This window comes from Diadema setosum, chromosome 16 (assembly GCF_964275005.1).
Source record: "Diadema setosum chromosome 16, eeDiaSeto1, whole genome shotgun sequence".
NCBI classification, from domain to species: Eukaryota; Metazoa; Echinodermata; class Echinoidea; order Diadematoida; family Diadematidae; genus Diadema; species Diadema setosum.
In genome coordinates, this window is record NC_092700.1 from 16,680,685 (window position 1) to 16,708,219 (window position 27,535).

Genomic DNA, 27,535 nt, shown 5'->3' on the forward strand with positions numbered 1-27,535 from the left:
TCAAATCAAATCGAATCGAATCAAATCAAATCAAATCGAATCAAGTTAAATCAAATCAGACTACAAACAGAATTGACCATAGTAAACAAGGTTGGGGTTCCATTTTATGCATGAGCAGAAAAAGATAATTTGTACCAAAAGAGCATGCCGTTTTGTATATTCTCTGATAGAAGCGTCTGTGATGTAATGATTTTCCAGTAGCCCTTCTAAATGCTGTTTACCAGCACATCCACATGACAGCAAAAGTGGTACTTGGCGATATCAATAGAAAATGAAAGTTAATACAATTTAATGCAAACTTATGAAATTGATGCTTTCCCAACTGCTAAGATTGAATATCCATTCTGGTTACCTGGTCTACCCAAGTTAATTCTTTGTTTGAACATGATTGATGAATTCCATATAAAATGCTACGGGGAAGCTTAATACGTATGCATTATATCGCTTTGAAAAAAAGTGTCTTGTACCAACTGAGAAAACAGAAAGGTCATATGTACCAGAGTGCACATGAGCTAACCTCGAACTGGCTTATCATGGGTGGGAATCAATGATTCCAGACACTGCCCGATGTGTTAACATTAGATTTAGGCGACAACTTGCATGAAAGCTTCATGATGTAATTTCTAGACAATTGTTTTGCCATGCCGCGCACCACTACAATTATGCATCTTTAATTGTGCCTCATATTTTTACAGAGACATGTTACTGGTTTAAAGTTGTAACCGTGTAATTCTATCAACTGTCTACCCACTTTACATCTGTCCATTATTTACATTGTAATTATTCTCCTTTTCATTTCAGTATTTTTGTATAAAATAGTTACTTGTTATCATGATATAATGTAATCCAATAAAACATGTCGTTTATCAGAACATACGCAAATATTAATGACTGAATGTTTATCTTCACATAAGAGTTGCGGGCATTGTTTTTGTGTGTGTTCTCTTCCAGATGTAAACCATTCTGAGGAAAATTGATCCATACAAAATGGTGGGAAGAGATTCTGATATGTTAAAAAAAAACCACCGGATCACGAAAATCGAGCGGACCTACCTAGAATTCTTTGAGAGTGGGAATACGTCCATAGAAACAAAGGGCTTCAAGCTCCTTTGGAAGCTAGAAGCTTACGAATAAAATCGACACGTGTGGCTCGCGGATCTGTGCAGTGGACGGGTACATGGGTGTATGTTCTATACAGCGACGTATATCATCATCACGTGGTATGGACGCTATGAAGGACAAAGAATAATGGCGGAGACAGAATCTACGGACAGATGGAAATACGTGGTGCTAATGGCCAAATTTTCCATGCATTGCGTCACTCATGGTCTATTCAAGGCCTTTGGCGTGCTGGTTCCTCACCTGGTTCATAAACTGGACACAGACTATGGCACTTTGGGATTCATATTCTCCATGGAGTTAACCGTCTTGTTCATGGGCTGTAAGTACATTAGTTCTGCAAAAATTGGGCGAGAATGTAATAGATTATGGGACAACTTCCATCAGTATTGTGCTCGTAGTAGGGATAATCAGAATATAGTTTTTACCAACATAACATTCATATTATAAATAAACATGTATGTATATATTTTGATATGTAATGTATATACGTGAGGCCTACACACGATACACTGCAGCTCAGGTAAGTCATTGAGTTTACTATAAATTGGTCGGTCGCCGCTCTAAGGCTACGGTCACAACTCAGAGCGGTGACCGACCGATTTGTAGCCTGCTCGGTCGCCGCTGAAATTTTGGCACCGCCCAGCAGTATTTGAAGATGTCGAGTAGGCTGTAAAACCCCAGGGATGCCCGAGCGATGCCCTGTCGAATTTCCGTCGGTCACCGGTCGATTTTAGGTTAAAAATTCGCAAAATATGGGGATTTCTCCGCTGAACAATGCCCCATTGGCAACTGGACGATCTCCCACCGGCCGTCGGCCGATTTTTACGAAATCGCCCAGCGACCGACGGGTGATAGATAGGTAATCTACCGGTGTCCCGTAGAAGTACCGGCCGCCACCCACCGGTCTCTGTCGGAAATTTCTACCTGGGTTTATTAATATACATCAATTAAGATAAAGCTCGAGGCAAAAAGCTTAAGAGTTAAATTACCAACTACCAAACCTCAGCTTTCAGGAGTGAAACTACAAATAACTAGAAATTAGGAAATCAAACAAGGCAGGAAACCTAAGATGGAACAAAGATTAGAATAGATAAGAGTATTCAAAATATCTTTGTTTGCTTCTACATTATACAGTATTTCTCTATTCTTATTCAATTTCATATTTTCATCTCGCAATCTCTTGCCATTCATTACTTTTTCATTCAATATGCCTTTAATAAATGATAAGATAACCAAACCATATATATTCTTAGTCTATATCGACACTAACTTTCAGCTTTCATCTCTTTTGCCCCAGAGTGGTTGTCCCTGTCTTCCATGTCCCTAGTGTTGGTTGCCGAGATGTTGAGATGCTGAGATTTTTTTTTTTTTTTTTTACCTCTTTCCCACTCCCTGCTTCTTCCACAATGCCCTGGCTTCTCTTCCTCATGTAGTCCCTGATTTCCTTCAGTGCTTCTGTCATTTTTATCTTTGTGATTTTTAGTCCTTAAATCGCTCGGCGGCGACCGCTCGATTTATTCCGTTGGATTTCTTCTGTGCTTTTGTCATTTCTGTCTCTATCATTTTTGTTCCCTAAATTGCTCGGCGGCGACCGCTCGATTAAACCAGTGCCTGGGCGGTTGCCGCTCGGACACCGAGTGTATTTTGGGCAGCGAGTGAAAACTGGTCGGTCGCCGCTGAAATTTTACATCCACGTTAAAACTTCAGCGGTGAGCGACCGATGCCCTACATGCCCTGTAAATCAGTAGTTCCTGGTCGGTCACCGGTCGTTGTCCGACTGAAATTGGCTAAAAACTCCCTGACCGGTCGCCGAGCAGGCTTATTTTGGGGGTTGTGGCCGTAACCTGAGTTGTGATGGTAGCCGTAGGATGTTTTAATGTTAACTCAAAGTGACAAACATGTCCTGGAATCGTTGTGTTGGCCATTACACTTTATTGTTACTGTCTATATGTGTACATCGTGAGACTCGCAAGAGTTGACTCGGACTCGTTTGCACGGACTGTAATAGGCCCCTAGCTTACGACTTACAGCATCTCGGGATGGGGATTATAGCTTTACACGTCGGCTGTGTATGGTAATACGATGAATTAAAACAGGGAGGTGAGACTCGTCTCGCCTCCCTGATAAAAATAGTAGAGTCTCGAAACTGTTCAATAAATTTAAAGAAAATAGCGCTCTGGAAATTTTCCTATATATCTCTCTCTTTCTCATTGGTAGAACTGAGCAGTGGAATACTGAATGGAATAGTAAGTGGAATAGAGGGCCTACTTTTAATGGGAAAAAGCACAACAACAGCAACAAAAATACTAGAATTCTGTGAAGTTGGCCTACTCGGCACAAGATATGTGAGTGTAGTGAAGCAGTTTTGGACAGTTTGCACGGGATTGTCTTCAGAAAATTCTTTTATCAAGAGCATAATGGGGAAAAAAAATCTTCGCAATCCTTAAAGGACAAGTTCACCTTCATTAACATAAGGAAGGATTGAGAGAATGCAGCAATATTAGTAGAACACATCAGTAAAAGTTTGAGGAAAATTGGACAATCTATGCAAAAGCTATGAATTTTTAAAATATTTGTGTTGGAACCGCTGGATGAGGAGACTACTAAGACTTATGATGTCATATGAGTACAACAGTATAAAGAAAATGTAAAGAAAATTCAACATATTTTCACTTTTTTCGCATAATAAAAGAGCACTTGACTTGTCTCTTTCTAAAGGCAGTGGGAATAATATTACCCATAACATATGTCAGTAACGAGTCAAGAAAAAGATGAAATTTTGTGAAATTCTCTTTATATTTTCTTTATATTGTTGTACGCATGTGACATCATGCACTGCAGTAGTCTTCTCATTCAGCGGTGACCGCACAAAAACTTCTAAAATTCATAAGTTTTGAACGGATTGTCCGATTTTCCTCAAACTTTCAATGATGCGTTCTACCAATATTGCTACATTCTCTCAATCCTTATGTTAATGAAGGTGAACTTGTCCTTTAACAAATTAACTTTTCTACCTTCTATTCATCCCTACATTACTGTGTCCAAAACCCGAATGGCTCTACTCTCCCACCTCCAAATAAAACTAAACTGTAATAATAATAAAAATAATGATAATAATAATAGTAATGATACTTATAACAACAATAATAATGATAATGATTAAACAGTCCGATGCAAATGAATGGGGTGTGGGTACTATGATCCATAACTAAGAGTGGGTGGAAGAGAAACAAACAGGTGGATTCTTTTAATGTTTAAAAAGAAATATAAATGATAATGAAGCTATTGAAACCGTTTATCAAGCGTAGAGTAACCTTTACATGATGGAAAAAAAAAAGATATTCACAACCCTTGACGAATTAACTTGTTTCCTTCCCTTTATTCATCCCAATGTTAATAAATTATATAAAATATGTACTTATAAAACCTAATGACTACGATATCCCGATCCCCCAAACTATATCATTAATGATAGCAATAATATTAGTAATGACTAGAATGATAACAATAATGAACAGTCTGAACAGATAAACGGGTGCTTCTAAGATCCAACAAACAAAGTTGGGTGATAAAAACAAGCAAAAATCAGGGAGCAACCGAAGAGGAAAATATTTTATTTTTCCGCTCATAACGTGGGAAAAGAAATATGAATGAAAAAAAAAAACAAAAAAACGAGGCCCTGAAACACGTGGATTAACACGAGTGCCTTGAGACACGTGCAGGGGGTAATATCCAAATCAAAGTGTCAAGGGTATCTCTCCCCTTTTCGACGGGAAGAATAGATCTTTCGGGGAATTGCATAAGCGTTTTTAGTAATTTTTCCCTGTTTTTTTTTTTTTTTTTTTGCGGGGGTGGAAATGTGTGTCGGGGGGGGGGGGATGGACAATAAGAGGAATCAGCGACAGCCCCAATGGTTATTGGTTATTATTGATTATGGTCTTGTAATCTGGGGCAGAAGTACAAAGTGCAATATCAAGAAAATACAAAAATTGCAAAATAGATATGCTCGTTTGGTTTTATATGCTGATTTTTCAATATCCAGTACTACTCTTTTAAGACAATTAAACTGGCAAACGATTATACAAACGTATCTTTTTATGTATAAATTGATCAACGATATGGTGCCAGTGTATTTAAAAGAAATAGTTGTTTTTCGTAATGTCAATTTGCGAACTCGACATGCACTCTCTTGCCCATTAAAAATCAATACACCCCGCACGGAATAAGAGATCTCTGCATTATCAAGGGTCAAATCTTTGGAACGAATTACCTCGTTTTATGCAAGTTTTGTCATCTTTTCCTGTATTTAAAAAACAGAGTAGAATTTTATCTCTCAATTTTTAACCCTATTGCGATTTTTTTTTTTACACGAAAAACAGAGTGCATTACATAATATGATTATTTATGTGACACCGGGAACTGACATATCATTTGTTCTGTTGTTGTTGTTGTTGTTATAGTTGTTTTTTTTAACTCGCGTTTTATATTCTCTCGGTTTCTTTCTTTCTTATTCATGCTGTATTCTTATCATAATATACTTTTTGTTACCCATATTTTTTTTTTCTCTTTGCTATCTGGTTGATATGTTTACGTTTGTTTTGATTATTACGTTGTGCATTTGAATATATGTTTTTGTATCTTTTTATTGTGCAGGGCCCCTTGGTAGAGCAGTTTGTTAACTGAAAGGGCTACCCTGTTGAAATAAAACGGAAATAAATAAATAAATAAATGGTGAGGAGAATCCCTCTCCAGGGAAAGATGCCCCCAATACTCATTAGTGCTTACGCCCCCACCATGACCTACGCTCTAGAGCAGAAAATAACTGTTTTATCAGAACCTCACAAATTGCAGTTCCTAAAGACGACAAACTGTTGATACTCGGGAACTTCAATGCCCGTGTAGACAGATATGCCCATGCAGTCTTGGACACAGATGTCATTGGGCCACATGACATGTGCCATGAGAACACCAACGGCCAACTGCAACTCACTTTCTGCGCTGAACAGGGACTCCCCATTACCAACAGCATGTACCAACTGCCTGACACCCACAAGGCAATACCTAGACGCGCCCAAGATCCAAGCATTGGCACCTGATTGACTATGCAATCACCAGGCGTCGTGATATCCTGGATGTTCGTATCAAGAGGGCAATGAGGGGAGGTGAATGTGGGACAGACCTCCTACTGTTGAGGTGCAGACTCTCCTTTTCCATCGTCAGCAGAAAAAGACGTCAGAGAGCTGGTGCCAAGAAGAAACTGGATGTCCAGAAACTCAATGAACCAAACACAAAAGAAGCCCTCATCTCCAACCTTGCAAACCATCATGAACATCTTCCAGCAGAGGGAAACTATGAGAAGACCTGGACCAACTTCCAGGATGCAGTGCACGATTCTGCCAGTCTTGCCCTTGGCCACACAAAACAGAAACACCAAGACTGGTATGAAAACAGCTAGATCACCTCTCTCCTCCAAGAGAAGAAAGAAGCCTTTTCAGCTTGGCTGAACGGCAAAGACTTTCAAGCCAGCAAGACCGCCATAAAAACATAAGAAAGGTGCAGATTGAGATGAGACATTTGAGAAGACAAGTGGTGGGAAAACATTGCCGCAGAACTACAATATGCAGACGAGCACAACTCCTTTACAAGAAATTCTTTACCGGCCTATAAGACGTTTATGGCCCCACGCCGAATGCAGTGCCACCTGTGCGCTCCGCCGCCGGAACCCTGCTCTACTGAAAAGAGCGATCGACATCATACACCGCTGTGGTGAACACTTCAGTCAGGTGCTGAAAAAATATTCTCAGGTCGACCAGCAGGTCATCCAAGACATGCGACAGCGCCGAGATCTGGCTTCGCTTGATTACCCCCAACACTGGCAGAAACCTAGAAAGCCATCAGGCAACTATAAGTGACGAAAGCACTTGGTCCTCACGGAATACCCTCCAAAGATCTTCAGAGGGGGGAGGGGAAGCTATTGCCATCAAGCTGACTAAGCTGATACAGCGGTTCTGGGACGAAGGGTAGTGCCGCATGACTTAAATGATGCCAACATCGTGCATCTGTACAACAACAAGGGAGGCAGAGCTTCGTGTGACAACTACAGAGGCATCTCATTGTTGACCATCGCAGAAAAGATCATGGCCTTGTATTGTTCTGAACCGCATTACACACCACCTGCTTCACAACGTGGTCTCTGAGAGCCAGTGTGGATTTAGGAACAAGAGCGAGGCAATTGATGGAAATGGTCTTCGCAGTATGGCGCTACAAGAAAAGTGCCTAGACCTAAACCAGAACCTCTACATCCTCTTTGTGGACCCGATGAAGGCTTTTTGACACTGTCAGCCGAGAGGACGTGTGGGCTACCTTGTCCAAGCTAGGCTGCTCACCAAAGCTCGTCATGATTACCCAGTCGTTTCATAATGGCGTGATGACTCGAATTGTGGAAAACGGAAATATCTCTGCCCTATTCTCGGTCTCATTGGTGTGAAGCAAGGCTGGGTCATGGCTTCCACACTCTTCAGCCTCGGGTTTGCTACCAGGCTCTTCTGCGCCCTGTCCAAGTCTGATGCTGTTGTCACTATTCGCTACAGTGGTGATGGCCGATTGTTTGACATCAGACTGAAGGCAAAAACCAAAGTCCTGGAGTCTAAAACCAAAGTCGTGGAGTCTCTATTGGGAGACTTCCTGTTTGCAGACGGATGTGCGCTTGCAGCATTGAGTGAACGAGACCTGTGAGAACTTGCCACTCGTTTCCAGAAGCACCAAAATACATCGGGCTGATCATTAGCCTGCGAAAAACAGAAGTGATGCTTCAGACTGCACCTCAGCTGACATCGCCAGAGCCTCAGATTGAAATTGAGGGCACAACACTGAACAACGTGTGGAGCTTTACATACCTGGGAAGCTGCCTGTCTTCAAATTGGAGCATGGACAAAGAAGTTTCCAAGAGGCTTGCAAATGCCTAAATGTCCGGAATCGAAGCCTTCATCGTGAAAACCCAGCTTTGGTGGGTCGGACATGTAGTCCGAATGGACGGCGCTCGTCCATCAAACAAAGATGATTTTCTTCTCTGAGCCGCTTCTGGAGCAAGAAACCTTGGAAGACCACTAAAACGATACAAGGACAGGCTGAAACTTCCCTTGAGGCCTGGGGCATTTCAGCCCGTGGCTGGGAATCACTTGCCTCCGCCCGCAGCGCCCGTCGTCTAGCTGTCCAAAAGGATGATAGGCTGTTCGAGGAAAAGCGCCTTAAGAGCCTCGACAAGAAGTGACAAGTCCATAAAGAGAGGATCCCTGACCTTACTTCTGCAGCTGTAGCGTGCCCAACATGTGGCAGCGTCTGCGTCGCTGACGTCCTTGTCGAACCCGACTTCCATTATTACTGGAGTGCGTGCTCTAGTTTCGGCTGGGGCGAGGCGCGCTGTGCAGCTGAAAGCTGACGTAACAAAAGGCTTCGTTATTGAGAAATCGAGCGATTTTTGGCATGCATACGTAACGATGGAAATTACTGATCTTATTAAGGGAGCAAAATCAGTAATAATGTTGTGGAAATAAGCTGCTTGAAGGAGGTCTGCGTTCTCAGAGTGCTTCTCCAGTTGGTTAATGGGCTACCCTGACAAAAGATTAAAAATGAATAAAATAATGAATAGATAAAGAAAAGTAATGACCCAATAAGATACCCTTATGACTGCATGACACGATGTTTACATGATCAGAGCCGAATTTGAACATTTTTCCTTAATTTGTCGTGTGTACATCTTTGCTAATTTCCGGAGAGTGTGACGTCTGCTTTAATGACGGAAATAAACATGAGATTTGAATGCATGCTAGAAGTGGCCTACATTTGTTTCCCTTCACAATCCAGGTCCCCTCGTGAGCTATCTGTCCACTCTGGTAGAACCCCGAACTCTTTGCATGGTGGGCGGCTTGGGTGCGAGTGGATCATTTGCCGTATCAGGTTATGTAACGTCGACATTTTGGTTTGCTGTTATGATGTTTCTTACAGGTAAGACACGGAAGTTCGCCATGTTGATCTCCAATTTGCGTAAATATGTGATGGTTTATCTTGATAATGACGACTAAAAAATTGGCTTTTGGGCATCGTTATATCAAATTTGGTCATTGAGAGTGCATCATGTATTTTAACCATTTCTGTAGATGTACACGCTAATAATGGTAGTGACGTGAGGAATTGATTTCTCCTTCTGCATAATATATTATTCATATCGTACAGCGCATGTTTCTCTAAGTGATTGCGTGACCTAGAAACGTGTTCGTATTTGTTTTTGTTCACGTCACATGTTAGAAATGAGTTTCTTTCTGTACCGGCCGCACAAAAACGCTGATAGTGGGAGGTTTGTTAGCGCTAACAAGTCACTAACAGAACGGGTAAAATGACCGCACAGAAAGCGTTGTTAGGGTGCTGTCAGTGGATTTGAGCCATAGAGTTAGGCAAAGTCTATGCGATTTTTGTGTAATGATCTATTTATAGATTGATGTATCTTCTTGATGCAGCAGCAGCACAACGCAATACATTAGTTGTCTTCGTGAGTGACGTGAATATTTTTAAACAGTTCTGTATTATCCGTTCATTGTCGCCTTCTTCAGCGCATGGCTGGCGCCACGTTTTCAAAAGTGGGTGGGGGAGGGGCCCAATTCTGGGTTTTCATGAGCTAACAAAAACAAAACAAAACAAAACAAAACAAAACAAAAAGGACTTCAGCGCAACATCGGTGCCACTTCCGAGTTTCTTCAGCTGACAAGCAATAATAATAATAATAATGATTAACATAATAATGATAATAATAACAATAATAATAAATAGGTCTTCAGCACATCCTTCTCATTCCAATTCCTGGGTTTCTTCGGCTGACAAGCAAAGAAAAAACAAAACAAAACAAAACAAAACAAAAAGAAAAGAAAAAGGGGAAAAAGGTCTTCAGGGCAAAATCAAAGACTTTATCGCGCTCAAAGGTTTCATTCTTTTTTTTTTCCTAGCGCCACCTCCGGGGTGGCCGGGACCCTAAGTCGTGACACCCAATGTCGGCCCTACTCCTATGTAGTCCTAGTGTGACAGGGCCTAAACATGGTTGCGGGTAAAACGATTTGCGTGCGCACCTATGGGCGACTACGAGTGAGATACGTGCTAGGTACTGTCACGCGTGGGTCATCAGCGGGGACCTCCGGGTAGTAAAAATTGTTCTTCACAAGTCGCACGCAAGGCTTGCCACGATATGACCTTTCCGGGCATGCTACGCGGGCTTGTTGTGTGTGGGGATTTTCCAGCATACCAGACAATTTCTGAGGACGGACAAGGATTTGTTAGAGTTAGAGAATGTTTCTTATTTGTTGGACGCGTTTTACTTAAATTCTACTTGCGGGAATACTGTGTGACCTGTGTACCAGTCGCGCGCGTGGGTGCTGACAACTCAGTGAAGGAATTCCTCTGAAGGAATGGCAGAAGTCCCACATAATGTCATCAAGGCCGTGTCACACCAGCCTTGCGTGCGACTTGCAAAGAACAATTTTGACTACCCGGAGGTCCCCGTAGATGATCCGCACATGACAGTACCTAGCATGTATCTCAAAAGTAGTCGCCTGGAGGTGCGCACGCGTATTTTTTTTTTTTTTTTTTTTTTTTTTTTTTTACCCGCAACCGTGTTTAGGCCCTGTCACACCTTTCCGGGCAAGCTATTCGGGCTTGTTACGTGTAGGGATTTTCTAGCATACCGGACATTCCTGAGGCGGAAAAGGATTTGTGCGAGTCAGCGCATGTGTCTTACTTGCTGGACGCGTTATACTTGCGAGATACTGTGTGACCTGTGTACCAGTCGCGCGCGTGGGTGCTGACAACTCAGTGAAGGAATTCCTCTGAAGGAATGGCAGAAGTCCCACATAATGTCATCAAGGCCGTGTCACACCAGCCTTGCGTGCGACTTGCAAAGAACAATTTTGACTACCCGGAGGTCCCCGTAGATGATCCGCACATGACAGTACCTAGCATGTATCTCAAAAGTAGTCGCCTGGAGGTGCGCACGCGTATTTTTTTTTTTTTTTTTTTTTTTTTTTTTTTTTTTTTTACCCGCAACCGTGTTTAGGCCCTGTCACACCTTTCCGGGCAAGCTATTCGGGCTTGTTACGTGTAGGGATTTTCTAGCATACCGGACATTCCTGAGGCGGAAAAGGATTTGTGCGAGTCAGCGCATGTGTCTTACTTGCTGGACGCGTTATACTTGCGAGATACTGTGTGACCTTTGTACCAGTCGCGTGGGGGCTGACAACTCAGTGAAGGAATTCCTCTAATGGAATGGCTGAAATCTCACAGAATTTCATTATCTTGGCTGCATACGGGACTGCGAAGTACCTGCGTGGGAATTGCCTGGGAAGTGCTGCCGCTAAGGGTCTCCTACTGGCGTTCTGCGCGGACCTCTACGGGCATTCCCGCGACTCACCCGGAAAAGTTTTGGTCATGCTCAAAACTTGGCTGCGGTTAAATCGGACTTGCGTGAGCACCTCCGGGCAACTACGCGCTAGATACTGTCAGGTGCGGACCAACTGCGGAGAGCTCCGGGGAGTAAATTTGTTTCCCCGCAAGTCAAGCCGCAGAAGTTCCCCCATACGGTATGACAAGGCATGAATGAACATTGCAAACATTCTTGTTCGCCCGCTGAAAATCTTCTACGTGCTGGAAACTACCTCCTCGCCACAAGCCCGCGTAGCTTGCCCGGAATGGTATGACACGGCCTTTATCTTGGCTGCATACGGGGACTGCGAGGTACCTGCATGGGAGTTGCCTGCGAGGTGCTGTCGCTAAGGGCCTCCTACTGGCGTTCTGCGTGGACCTCTCCGGGAATCCCCGTGACTCACCCGGAAAAGTTTTGGTCTTGCTAAAAACTTGGCTGCGGTTAAATGGGACTAGCGTGAGGACCTCCGGGCAACTACAGGCGAGATACGCGCTAGGTACTGTCAGGTGCGGACCAACTGCGGAGAGCTCCGGGTAGCAAATTTTTTTCCCCGCAAGTCAAACCGCAAAACTTACCCAGATGCAATATGACAAGGCCTTGAGCATGCTCAAAACTTGTTCCGAGTGAGTCGTGGGCGTTCGTTCGCAGAGGTACACGCAGAACACCAGCAGGAGACCTTTACCGGCAGCACCTCTCAGGCAACTCCAACGCAGCTACTTCTCAGTACCTGTAAGTCCCTCGAAATAGAAAACGGATCGGTTTCAAAGCTCTCAGGCAGGTCACACGGCGTACACGCAAGTAGAAGATAAGTAGCACGCGTCTAGTAGGTAAGAAACAGGTGCGAAACTCGCAAACATTCTTGTCCGCCAGGGGAAATTCTCCTGCGTGCTGGAAAATCCCTCCTCGCAACAAGCTGGAGTAGCTTGCCCGGAAAGATGTGACACGGCCTTTACATTGTCACTATCGGTACACCTGGCACTGTCAGTGAATTGTTAAAACAGCACCACTGTTGTTAGCTTCTGTGCGGCCTCGCGATGTAAAGGCCGTGTCACACCATTCCGGGCAAGCTACGCGGGCTTGTGGCGAGGAGGTAGTTTCCAGCACGTAGAAGATTTTCAGCGGGCGAACAAGAATGATTGCAATTTTCATTCATGCCTTGTCATACCGTACGGGGGAAGTTTTGCGGCTTGACTTGCGGGGAAACAAATTTACTCCCCGGAGCTCTCCGCAGTTGGTCCGCACCTGACAGTATCTAGCGCGTAGTTGTCCGGAGGTGCTCACGCAAGTCCGATTTAACCGCAGCCAAGTTTTGAGCATGACCAAAACTTTTTCCGGGTGAGTCGCGGGAATGCCCGTAGAGGTCCGCGCAGAACGCCAGTAGGAGGCCCTTAGCGGCAGCACTTCCCAGGCAACTCCCACGCAGGTACTTCGCAGTCCCGTATGCAGCCAAGATAATGAAATTCTGTGGGATTTCAGCCATTCCATTAGAGGAATTCCTTCACTGAGTTGTCAGCCCCCACGCGACTGGTACAAAGGTCACACAGTATACTCGCAAGTATAATTTAAGTAGAACGCGTCCAGCAAGTAAGACACATGCGTTGACTCTCTCAAATCCTTTTCCGCCCTCAGGAATGTCCAGTATGCTAGAAAATCCCTACACGTAACAAGCCCGAGTAGCTTGCCCGGAAAGGTGTGACAGGGCCTAAACACGGTTGGGGGTAAACATATATACGTGCGCACCTCCGGACGACTACGGTTGAGATACATGCTAGGTGCTGTCATGTGCGGATCATCTACGGGGACCTCCGGGTAGTCAAAAAAGCTCTTTGCAAGTCGCACGCAAGGCTTGCCCGGAAAGGTGTGACACGGCCTTTAGGCTAACAGCGCTGTTAGTGAATTTTGACTAACAGCACGCTTCTGTGCGGCCAAATCGTCGCTATCAGTGCTGTTAGTGCGTTGTTTGCGCTAACAACGTTTCTGTGCGGCCACCCCTGGATATTTGATTGGTCTTTTTTTTTTCTCCACAGGTTTGTTCAGCTCCCCTTTCTGCCAAATATCCTACGTTGTCTTGCACCAACACTTCGGTAACAAATTTGCATGTGCAAATTCCATCTCTCTCATGGGAAGCTTCGTTGGGGGCGCACTTTTCCCTGTCTTGACGCCATCCCTACTGGAAGGATACCGACTCGAGGGAGCTATACTTTGTTTGGCCGGCTTGTATCTACACTGTGTGCCAATAGGAGCGACGTTCCGTCCCCCTGTGGACTTAGCGGAAACACAGAACTTGCCTCGTGTGGATAGAGGAGAAGTCCTTCCAGGTGAAGATGACCAGGCGAGTTTGTCAGAGTCTTCTGCATATTTGTTGGAGCGAGCAGACAAAGACTCAACAACAAACTCAATAGACCAATGTCACAATACCTATGGGAGCCGAAAGACCACAAGGCCTCGATCGACACGAGAACGGATCCTGGAATATGTCTGGTGGGATTTGGGGGTGAGGGCGCTGGTGCAGGAGTGGGCGTTCACGCTCCTCTTCTTACCATGTAAAGTAGTCTTGCAGATTGCAATGGTCAGTTGGACTCTTTTCGTCATCTCCTTTGCAATGTCCAAGGGCTTCGACGAATCGTTCGCTTCCTACCTGCCCTTGGTGGGGTCAATTGGCGGACTGGTCTTTCACGGGACTATGACCGTAATCCTGCGTTTCAGACACCATTGGGGAGCGCCCCTGTTCATCACCAACATGATCTCTGTTAGTGGAGGGCTACTCCTTTACCCTGCAAGGTGATCATCCCCAACGCATCTTCTCATCTGCTCCTTCTTCGCCGGCGGCGGCATGTTTGCCGGTTTCCCGACATCCTGGGCAGTTCTTGAATCCTTCGTCGCCGAGAGAAATTTCAAAGGAATCACCTCAGCCAAATTATTCATGACAGGACTTGGAAATGTGATTTCTGGGTACATCACAGGTATGACAGCTCAGGGAAATTAAAATGGGAAAAAATATTAAAGAACACATATATCATGGACGACGAGTGCAAAACATAACGTGACATTTTTTTAATGTGAGAATTTCCTCGAAGGAAGAAAAAGGGGGATAAATAATTATACACTCAAGTACAATGTAAATGTATAAATTTTGCAAAAGTGCGTGTGATTCAAAAGTGAATGGTGGAGAGGTTGACTCTAGACGAAATACCTCCTTCTGCATGCTTTCATCGTCGTTATTTTCACTATCGAATGCACTTTGTCCTTTTTAAGCTAAAATCACAATCTAGAACTTACCAATTTATTCACTTTCATTGCAGGCAAGCTGTATGATGTCACGGGTTCGTTCGATGGAGCCCTTCAACTCGTTGGCGGCATGTGCGTAATGACTGTTCCCCTGACAGTGGCCCTCATGTGCATCCAGAGATACAGGGACCAGGGGCGTGGCTGTTTCCCCTCACGTGGCCAGCGTGCTGCCATTTAAAGGGGTGCACGTCACAAACCCAACACCCACACGAGTCTTAAAACCAACGAACTTGACATGAGGCAAAGCCCATGAGTCCGACACTAGACAAACAAGGCCCCGGGCGTACTGTGCCCAGTATCGGTCTCGTAGGCCCTTTTTGCCTAGTTTTGAGCTTGTGGGCTGTATGAGTCGTGAGTTGTCTTACTCGTGGACATTTCCGCTGTCGAGCACGTGGGCCGCATAACTCGTGAGTGTCGGACCCTTTGGATTCGTGGAGTGGGATATATTCGAGAATTCCCGTAACGAATTGTGTACAGCTTTATCACTAATCTCTGTGCGAGGAGGTAATATCGGTAATTTCGGTTTTAAATGGTATCAGATCCGGAACGAAAGAGAACGAGGAAGAGAGAGGGATATATATATATATATAGAGAGAGAGAGAGAGAGAGGGGGGGGGGGAGGAGGGAGAGCGAATGTTGTCTTCGGTTTGATTCTATTTCTGCAGTTTCCGTGAAAAGTATACATAACATTAAAATGAAATAATGATGTGCAAAAATCTACAATTGATTAAATGTGGAATATATTAGGTGTTACAAAAAAAAGAAGAAAAAAAACAACAACACACATTTTCCAATTGATCCTTAGTAGTTCGGAAACTATACATCAAATAACACTGCCATTGATATGAGTAACTTTCTATAGATGAATAGTGTACAATTTTGTTGGAGGTTATGGCATTCCTCCTGTTTTATTTCACGCTTTAAAGGGGAAGGCTAGTAACTGATCAGTGGGAATCAGTGGAAATGCTGGGAGATGATTGTTCCAATCATTATGGGATTCATTCAAGAGTTCATTGTATATCTATTGTTGTGTGAAAATGATTTGCTTCAGAACGGTTTCATATTCAAGTAATGTGCAGATTAATGCTCCGTCACTGACCAGGGACGCTAACCTGGAAGCATTAAACTGCACATTACTTGAATATGAAACCGTTCTGAAGCAAATCATTTTCACACAACAATAGATATACAATGAACTCTTGAATGAATCCCATAATGATTGGAACAATCATCTCCCAGCATTTCCACTGATTCCCACTGATCAGTTACTAGCCTTCCCCTTTAACTTCACGTTGAGAATAAAACTTCATAAATATCATCTAATGAAACCAGCCCGTACGACAACAAAAACGTTTATTAGAGTCATTGCGGGCCACTTATATGAAGCTTTTCTTTTATCGAAATGGAGGAAAACTCAGACATTGTATTTCATGCCATCGTTGACTTTAACAATAGCATACTTGGATTTCAGTCAAGTATATGCTTCTAAGTCAGTTTAACTCTAATCAGTATGAGTAAAGATTGTTGTATGATAATGATGTGTGTGGGTATTACTCGAATTACACGAGCATCCTCTTTTCTCATAAAAACATACATACACTCACTACAGTTGTCAATTCAGAATTATTGAAGGTTTCAATGTGGTTTAAATGCAATGAATTATCGAATATTGAAAAAAACCTACCGAATTATTTATTTTTATTATTATTATTATTATTATTTTTTTTTTTTAGAAATAGCAATACACCAATGGATATCATGTTATATATTGATGGTAAGCAATTGGATCAAAAGTCTTGTGTAAAATTTTGGAGGGTAATTATTGATTCACACCTAACATGGTCCGATCATGTACACCGAGTTTATTCATCAATATCAAAAAATATCGCTATCCTCTGGAAAGTAAGAGAATATCTTACCAAACATATCCTTCACATTCTTTATAATGCGCTCATATTATACCCCATATCACCTACTGTAATAATGTGTGGGGGAATTGCGGTGTTAAGAAAATAAAGTCGATATTGTTATTACAAAAACGTGCTGTAAGACTTATTACCTGTTCACACTACTTAGCACACACTGAATCTTTATTTCATGATTTAAAGACTCTTAGAATTTCTGATATACATACATGGCAAACAGCAATATTTATGTATAAATATACTAACAACCAGCTCCCTGAATTGTTTAAAGATATGTATATTTTAGATTATAGTATTCATTCATATCCTATATACCTGTCATGCAACAGATTATCATTTGGAAAACCCTAAACTCATTATAGCTCAAAATTCCATAAGACATCATGGTCCAGATGTATGGAACTCATTGAATGATGACCTTAAACGCAGTTCTTCTCTACAATGTTTTAAATCATCTTATAAAAACGTTCTTCTCGCAATATAGCACTCGAATTAATACATGGCAAACAGCAATATTTATGTATAAATATACTAACAATCAGCTCCCTGAATTGTTTAAAGATATGTATATTTTAAATTATAGTATTCATTCATATCCTATATACCTGTCATGCAACAGATTATCATTTGGAAAACCCTAAACTCATTATAGCTCAAAATTCCATAAGACATCATGGTCCAGATGTATGGAACTCATTGAATGATGACCTTAAACGCAGTTCTTCTCTACAATGTTTTAAATCATCTTATAAAAACGTTCTTCTCGCAATATAGCACTCGAATTAATACATGGCAAACAGCAATATTTATGTATAAATATACTAACAATCAGCTCCCTGAATTGTTTAAAGATATGTATATTTTAAATTATAGTATTCATTCATATCCTATATACCTGTCATGCAACAGATTATCATTTGGAAAACCCTAAACTCATTATAGCTCAAAATTCCATAAGACATCATGGTCCAGATGTATGGAACTCATTGAATGATGACCTTAAACGCAGTTCTTCTCTACAATGTTTTAAATCATCTTATAAAAACGTTCTTCTCGCAATATAGCACTCGAATTAATACATGGCAAACAGCAATATTTATGTATAAATATACTAACAATCAGCTCCCTGAACTGTTTAAAGATATGTATATTTTAAATTATAGTATTCATTCATATCCTATATACCTGTCATGCAACAGATTATCATTTGGAAAACCCTAAACTCATTACAGCTCAAAATTCCATAAGACATCATGGTCCAGATGTATGGAACTCATTGAATGATGACCTTAAACGCAGTTCTTCTCTACAATGTTTTAAATCATCTTATAAAAACGTTCTTCTCGCAATGTACCACTCGAAATAGAAATTACACTTTTGTTTTATAGTTCCCAACCCCTGAACAATGTATCTCATCGCTTTTCTTCTCATCTCTCTTTCCTCTACTCTTCCTATTCGGGCACCTTATTCTTTGTTTTGTTTTGTTTTGTTCTTCTTTCGTCTTTATACATTCCACTTTGTGTTGTCCTTTTTGGTCAAATGACATTTAATATACTTTAAAGATTTTCATTATTTGTTCTACGTGTGTAAAATTTTTCCGTTCTTTACTTTAGTTAAATAAAAAGATTGTTACAAGGCATATTATGTTCAGAGGCCGTTGTCCAAGTCAAGCGTTTTGCTTATTGATAACGGTCTCCTCCACCTGTACACTTAAATATCTGTAATGATATTTACACTTGGTGATTCTATCCTTCTGTAATGATATTTATGTATTATTTCACATGACTATATATTTGTAATGCGACATTTTGTTTATATTTTCATGACTTGTGAATAATATGTTCGATATTGTTATACTTATTTTCTGTTATGTACAAGTGGAGAAATAAAACTTACTGAAACTGAAAGTGAAACTGAATCTTAAAAGTGCTTGTTACCATGGGAGAACGACAAAGTGTTGGTAACAGCGATACGGAAAACAAGAAGGGTGCTTTACTCTTTCTTTGCCAATGAGGCAAAAATGTGCACAATTTCACGTACACCTGTATGGACAGGTAATTAGAGTGGCGCGCAGAGGGTTAAATAGAGAGCACTTCACCGTGATTACACTTTGCCTTGCAAAAAAAAAAAAAGAAAAAAAAAGAAAAAAAAAACACGACAATGGAACCTGCATCGCGAGTGAGTTGCTATGGCATGGACGTGTAATAGTATTATAGGCCTACTCAATAAGGTTGTGATTCCCTTACATCCGGGGCGTTCACTTCGTGTTCTCTGAAAAATATATTACATTTACCTCCAAACAGAGGCCATGTCAACCTAAAACAAAATCGTCGGAACAGGACATGTCATATCAAGTTCATCTGTGCGTGTGGTATAGGCAGACAAGGTGCCATCCGAACCTCAAAATGGAAGTTTAACCCATAGAACCCTGGCTTCCCTGCACTAACATTCTCCTCCATACGCTTGATGTGCGTATGGAGGACTGATTATATCCAGCACATCCTGCTTAGCAGGTTGTCACTTTATATATTTAATTTGTTGAGGATTTGTTGAGGATTGATGAAAAGTGCTCGATGATGTAAAGCAGATGATATTATACGAGAAGAGTATCAAGTTCTCCAAACAGAGTGAAAAGGGAAAGGGAAGAAAAAGGAAAAACAGGAGCAGAAATATCACATGGTTTAACCCACCTTACAATGCAGGGACCAAGACAAAATGTGTGTGTGTGTGTGGGGGGGGGGGGATTTATGCAGCTCATCAGCAAACACTTCCCCCAAATTGCACAAACTGAACCCATCATTGAATAAGAACATGGTAAAAATGAGCTACAGCTTTATGAAAAAAATGGATGCAGTCATAAATCCCACAACCAAAAAGTTATCAGTCATTCCAAGTCACGTGACACGGAACCCAAACCCAAATGCAACAGCCGCCAAAAAGACCAATGCCCGCTGGAAGGAAGATGCATGGAAACGGCTTTTGTGTATAAGGCAACCGTCAGACATGATAACGTGGAAAAATGTTACTACGGACTGGCGGGGGATAGCCTACTGTCCAAGACAGATGCAGGAACCATGTTAAATCGATCAAGCATGAAAAATATAAAAATGAGACCCAGCTCTCAAAGTACATCTGGAGCCTGATAGACAAATTTAACATGGAAATTGCACGCTAACATGGGTCATCAAAAAAAGTCAAACTAACACAAGAAGGAGTGGCCTGTGAAATCTCTGCGTCGATGAGGTCATTACCATCCGAAACAAAAACGCGCTGAACAAAAGGTCCGAATCTTTATATATCAAGATGTAGACACCGCAACAGGCAAACCATCCATGCGTCAAGCTGTTCCACGGTGCCATATAAACCAGTAAACACAGAAGCACATCATCACCACTTTGAAAGTCAGTCTGCCTGAAGATCGCCACAGCGTGAAACCGCCGCGGCCGCCGGTAGCAGACAAGACGCCGAAGCGCAGGTACGCCTATATCTATCTATCTTATCTTATCTATCTATCTCTCTATCTATCTATCTATCTATCTATCTATATGCAAGAAATGTTGTGCCAACGTTTAAACTTCCAGGTCGTGAAGACGTTATATAGGCGTAAGACAGTATCCACGGGAGACGTAGCTTCTTCTTCCTATTTTCTTTATTTTGAATTCGAGCTTTCGGGTATATCGGCCTTCAGTAGGATCTATACAAACAAAATGACAAATGCACCACTGCCAGTGATATTGGAACAACATTTAATAACGCTCTCTATACCCAAACACGACACCAACATTAATTGACACACTCAGCCAAATCAACCACAAACCACGGAACGCCATGTAGGCTAATCCATCACATAACAGCGGCTACTCGATCATCGCAAAATGTATGTATACCTTTAAAAAAAAATATAATTATGTTATTATTTTATCCGAATATGCGAATATGTGTATATGTGTATAGGGGTGTTTTGTATACTTGCACACGCCATGATATAGTGCTTTGTAGCGATGTTATTTCCCATACATCCCTCATGTAAGTCATGTTATTACAATATCACTAGCAGTGGCGCATTTGTCATTTTGTTTGTATAGCTCCTGATGAAGGCCGACATGCAGTGACACGGCCGAAAGCTCGAATACAAAATAAAGTAAATAGGAAGAAGAAGTTATGTCTCCCGTGGAATACTATACTGTCTTCCGCCTGTTTAATGTATATTTAGAATTCACAATTTCCAGCAAAACATGGCGGACATTTTGAGTTTTCGCTTTACAACGTGATACTATTATTATTTTGTTGTTGTTACTGCTGCTGTTGTCGTTGTTAGTAGGAACCCTGTAAATTTGTTTGGAGAATAATGTGACACAGTGGAGGACACAGTTGATTTTGTGTATTTACATGTTATGTTCGTAACGTTTATTGTAACTGTCTCTGAAACAATAATAACTGATGTGATTTGCGACGTGTTTTCATTACTGTACAATAGTGTCAACGGAAACAAAATTTCTATAAGTCTTATCGTAGATCAATAAAGAAGAGTCTGAATGAATCTGAATCTGAACTTGACAGGCAAAGAGTTATATATATTGTAGTTAAAAATTTTGTTTGCGAGAATCACTGGGTGGAAAGGACCTCTTTTTTGTTTGCAGGTACTTTAACAATATATGGTTTCCACGGCCGCTTCTTTTTGCCTGCACGGAGCGACCTAACGTTTACCTCGTATCCAGCTATTGTTGGCCACACAAAAGCAAGCAATCTGAAAAGAGATTCAAGAGAAGCACAATGAATGTAAATGAGCTTGCTGCTACATATTTGATGGGCAGAATGCGTGACGGCGGGTGAAAAAAAAGTTCATCAAAGGGATTATATGCGGTGCAAATTTATGTTGACTTGTATTGAATCATAACAACCTGGTCATCACTTATGTGGTCAAAAGAAAATCTAAATTTGTGCTATATATTTCAATATGATATTTCTGTTATTTGTCTTCATGCTGCTAATGGATATAACTTGTATGTTTCTATGCAATGTCTTTTGTAATACAGTTACATTGAAACGTGCAGAATATGCTCAGTCTCGGGAAAGGTGCGTTCCATTTTCATTTGTTAATCATGATATTAATAATATAGACCCTTTAGAAAAGATTGCCAGATAATGACGTCATTGACGGAATTTTGGTTTTGAAGGTGTTATTATTTTGTGGGTGTATCCAAATACTGTAGAAGAAACATTGTCGTACTAATCATGAGATATATGCCGTATATCTACACTAAAAAAAAAAGAATTTTTCTAATTTGAGAAATCAATTCAAAATCCTACCATCTTTGTTAATCTTATTTCTTCTGTCATTTCATTTGAATTTGGATTTGACAGAAATTTCTTCACTTTCCTCCATTATTTTTTAGCCTTAATTTGATATTTTGGGCTTCAAGAATAATATTATAGAGATCATAGGTACATTTTTGCAACTGTATACATGTTTTTTATTGTCTCAAATTTGTCTTTTGTTCTTATTGTTACATGGATGAGCATTTACGCATGAATGACTTCTTGTTCATCAATGCGATTTTGACTTTTGTACCTTGGAAGCAGTGGCGTATCTAGGGGGGGGGGGGGGCAAGGGGGGCACGTGCCCCGGGCGCCACTCCTTTGGGGCGCAAAAAAAACGACCAAAAAAAAACGAAGAAGAAGAAAAAAAAACGAAGAAGAAGAAGAAGAAAAAAAAAAAGAAAAGGAGAAGAAGAAGAAGAAGAAGAAAAAAAAACTCGCCCGGAAGGGGGGGAGGGAGAGTGGTGGTGGGGGGGGGGCAGAAAACCAAATCAAACAAGATAAAAACAAAACATGATGATGACGCGGACAAAATGACAATGTTTATTGTGTTCACACAAAAATTCCATGTTCTGTGAGCTGAAATACAAAAATTTTCTGCTCGCTCGCTGCGCTCGCTCGCCAAAATTTGTATAAAAAAGAAGGTAAGAACAAAACGTGATGATGACAAAATGACAGTGTCTATTGTGTTCACACATGTCATTTTATATTTAGCAGGCAAACTGTTTCACGGAGCAGCGGCTGCAATTTCGTTCTGAAGCGATCGCCAATTGGATCAAAAGAAGGCGCCAACGGTTTCGAACATACGGGGGGGGGGGGGGGGTCGCAAAAAACCCGAATCAAACAAGATAACAACAAAACGTAATGATGACGCGGAAATATACAAATTTCGGCTCACTTGCTCGTACTAATTTAGAGTATTTTTTTCAAGTCCTCATTTTGTTGGTATAAATCGTTATCTATAAGGCCGTCAGTATATCTTGATTAGAATTTAAGATTTAATAAGCGAAAAATGACAAGAGTTTCATGATTTGTAAGCTGAAATACAAAAATTTTCGGCTCGCTCGCTGCGCTCGCTCGCCAAAATGTGTATAAAAAAAGAGAAGAAGATAAGAACAAAACGTGACGATGACGCGGACAAAATGATAATGTCTATTGTGTTCACTCATGTCATTTTATATTTAGCAGGAAAAATGTTACACGGAGCAGCGACTGCAATTTCATTCGTTCTGAAGCGATCGCCGATTGGATCAAAAGAGGACGCCAACGGTTTCGAACATACGGAGGAGGGGCGCAAAAAAAAAATAAAAAAGATAAGAAAAAAACGTAATGATGACGCAGAAATATACAAATTTCGGCTCACTCGTTCGTACTAATTTAGAGTATTTTTTTCAAGTCCTCAGTTTGTTGGTATAAATCGTTATCTATAAGGTCGTCACTATAATTGTGAGATTTAATAAGCAAAACATGACAAGATATTCCATGTTTTGTAAGCTGAAATACAAACATTTTCGGCTCGCTCGCTGCGCTCTCTCGCCAAAATTTATATAAAAAAAGATAAGAACAATACGTGATGATGACGAGGACATACACAAAATTCAGCTCACTCGCGCGCACTAATTTAGAGTATTTTTTAAAGTCCTCAGTTTTTTTGTATAAATCGTTATCTATAAGGCCGTCACTATATCTTGATTACAATTGTAAGATTTGGTAAGCAAAAAATGACAAGAATTCCATGTTTTGTAAGCTGAAATACAAAAATTTTCGGCTCGCTCGCTGCGCTCGCTCGCCAAAATCTGTCAAAATTCATTACATTTAAATCACCCTCAAAAGATCCCTTTTAAGTGCTTGAAAAAGCATCATGTGGACTTTGTTTAAAGTCCCTACCGGGATGGTGTTGGGGTTGAACACTTTTTCAGAAATTAGGGGCGCAATTTTCGTGCTTGCCCCGGGCGCCGTTTTCCCTAGATACGCCACTGCTTGGAAGATAGTAACAAAGGTGTTCACTCATGCGTAGAGTATCACTTTTATTGACTTACATTTAAAGGGGGGGGGGGGGGGAAGGGGTTTTGACCTTGATACCCCCCCCCCGGCTGCGCAGCCCCCCCCCCCCCCCCCAAACGCGGCCCCTGATAGGTAACGGTCGACTCCACTCGAGATGTACTGAGACTGCGTGTATATGTACCTACACATAGAGCTAGGAGCTGGGCGAGCCTATTACCTCCTTGCACAAAGATTAGTAATAAAACTGTACACAGTTCGTTACGGGAATTCTCGAATATATCCGAACCAGGCCAGTCTTCCCACTTCATGAATCCAAAGGGTCCGACACCCACGAGTTATATGGCCCACGTGCTCGACAGCGGAAATATCCACGAGTAAGACAGCTCACGAGTCATACGGCCAATAAGCTCAAAACTAGGCAAAAAAAAAAAAAAAAAAAAAAAAAAAGGCCTACGAGACCGACACTGGACACATTAAGCCCGGCGACTCGTGGGCCTTGTTTGTCTAGTGTCGGACTCATGGGCCTTGCCTCATGTCGAGTTCGTGGGTTGTAAGACTCGTGTGGGTGTTGGGTTTGTGACGTGCACCCCTTTATATGGCAGCACGTTATACAGGTCACGTGAGGGGAAGCAGTCACGCCCCTGGTTCCTGCATGTTTTTCCGTCTTTTATCGACTTGAAACGGCCCCACTTGTTTAAGGTAGCAGGATATTTTGATGTGGATTATTATTGAAGAATTTGCCTATTAAGTGGTAGCATATAAATAAACTTCTTGTATTAATTTATTGTTACAATTAATTTCACGAACGTTGTCTGCTAAGCAATCAAACAGAAAAGGCATGCTCACGAGGGTGTATGTACAAAAGGGATATTTCTCCTCCCACACGAAGGTGATTTTACATTTTCAGACCTGAAATTCAGCGATCTGGTGCAAACTTTTTGTGCAATATTTGGATTTTTTCTAGCTCCCCAGCCCCCCCCCCAAAAAAAAATATTTATGGAAATGATTTAGACTTTTTTCAGGAAAGTGTTAATAGCAAAATCACGGTATTTAGCTCTTATTCCGCGTGTGCATCATTGTGTGTATGTACAAAGTCTAATGAGGTAGAGGGGGAGGGTGTGGGAGGGGGATGCCCCCTCCTACTCGACGGAGCTTTTTTTTAAAAAATCAAGATAAAGCGATCTGAAGCACACTTTTTGTGAGAAATTCGGGTAGTGTGATTTTCCCCCGATTTTTTCCCTTTCTTTTTTTTTCACGATCCAAAAGTGTGTGTGTGTGTGTGGGGGGGGGGGGGGGCTGCAGCAGCCCCCCCAGCCCCCCCCCCCCCCCGGTTCCGCGGCCCCTGCCTATGAGCGCACTCGTCCATGCACGTATTCGCTGTTCTAATCGTGGCTTTCTTATGTAACCCGGTAGGCAGCGAAGGAACTGGATCATCTATGAATCCCCACACTATATCTGGTCTTTAACAATTTTAAAGTGAATTTCGGTATTAAGTGGTATCTGATCTGGAAACGAAAGAGAACAAGCAAGAGAGAGAGGGATATATATATATATATATATATATATATATATATATATATAAATAGAGAGAGAGAGAGAGAGAGAGAGAGAGAGAGAGAGAGGGGGGGGGGAGGGAGAGGGGGAGGGAATGCTGTATTCGGTTTGATTCTATTTCTGCATTTTCCGTGAAAAGTAGACATGACATTAAAATACATTAATGGTGTTCAAAAATCTACAATTGATTGTAATGTGAAATATACTAGGAGGTACAAAAAACATTTTCCACTTTTGATCCTTAATGGTTCGGACACTATACATCAGATAACACTGTCATTGATATGAGTTATAGATGAATAGTGTACAATTTAGTTGGAGGTAATTTGAAGATTTATCTTGTGTTATGTTTTGTTGGAAAAAAGAATGAAAATAAATGATTTGAATTGAAGATAAGAGCATGAATTAATTTCGTTAAATCCATGATTAATTTTAAAGGTAAGTTCCAGATTTTGGTCAAATTTGAACCCTCTGTACAAAATTGAACCTTTACACAAGAACCAATGATGTGTATGTGAGTGTGTCCTCACAATGACCCTGAACAATAGGCATGAATACCACGAATACTTGCACCTTTTCAGAGCTCTGCTGACTAGGTTTTTCGACTCTTCATCCAAGGCACATGAATGCTATATTAATAATTTCATGATGGATTGCCCTGGGTACTGTTAGTCTGAGATCATGGTAATGGGTAAAATACATGCACATGACAAAAATAAGCACTCGTTTTTATGTGCTTGCATACACTACATTTCAGGATGAATAATGACTACATTTTAGCTGCTGAGTGTTTTGAGTTATGAAGTCAGTGAATTCGGTGCAATCTAATGTGTGTACCGTCACTAAATATTGTAGAGATTGAGTTGTAGGAGTAAACATAATGGACTTGTTGCGATTGTGTGTGAGTGTGTGAGGGTATTATAGAAAGTCTGAAAGGACCATTGCAGGCTTGTTTTGAAATGATACATTAATTATATCGTTAAAAGCCAGTGAATGGGGAGAGGGGGACGGGACGGGACGTAATTTAAAAGGGAATTTATTTGAGCCAAACAAGAGAAAAATTGGATCACTATCCTTTTATATAGGCCTATAGGTGGCGCTGTAAGCGGTCTCTTTGGAATTGAGATGTACTTTAAATGATGCTCAGAGGTTAAAGAATAGAGTCGGGAACATCTGTGGTCTAATTTGTAGGGTAAGATCTTTCTTGCCGGCTGTGCCAGATTAAACTTTGAGCTAAGATATGTTTAGGAAAATGTAAGAGATAATTAGGTGGTTGGGTGGGGAGACGCAAAGTAGCTGTATTGTATTTAAATCAGGATGAAAGATAAAAGCATGCGATGAAACAGAGACGGGAGTGGACATGACCCATATTTTATCACAAATATGCCTGTTAGTAAGTAAGTGTGAATGTTATGCCGGGGTAATCCTATACCGAGACTGACACCCACGAGTCATACGGTCCACGAGTTCGACACTGGAAAAAGAATGTCCATGAGTCATACAGCCCACAAGTCATTGAGCCAGTGAGCTCGACACTGGGCAAACCAGGGCAAACCAGGCCCAAGAGTCACATAAAATTATAGTTTGCGAACAACAAACAAGGTCCACGAGTTCGACACTGGGGAAAAAAAAAGCCCCACGAGTTTTACAGAACTTCCGGAGCCTAATGTGTCAGTCTCTTGCGGGCCTTTCAGTTTTTCTTAGTGTGATCAATACCTTCTGTGATCCATGATTCCTTGTTCTTTGTTGAATGTTTTGTTTTTACAAGAGGTACATTCTTATCACAATCAAACTGAGGTTTGTGCATAAAGATATCATATGGTTTGTCAGCATCTATCTTATTCAGTACTTCATTCCATTC

General features: G+C 41.4%; 1 pseudogene; it reads left to right on the top strand.

Moving 5' to 3' along the window:
- The first annotated feature begins 1,248 nt into the window (after positions 1–1,248).
- On the top strand, positions 1,249–15,050 carry LOC140239631 (monocarboxylate transporter 2-like; annotated as a pseudogene).
- The last annotated feature ends 12,485 nt before the right edge of the window (positions 15,051–27,535 follow it).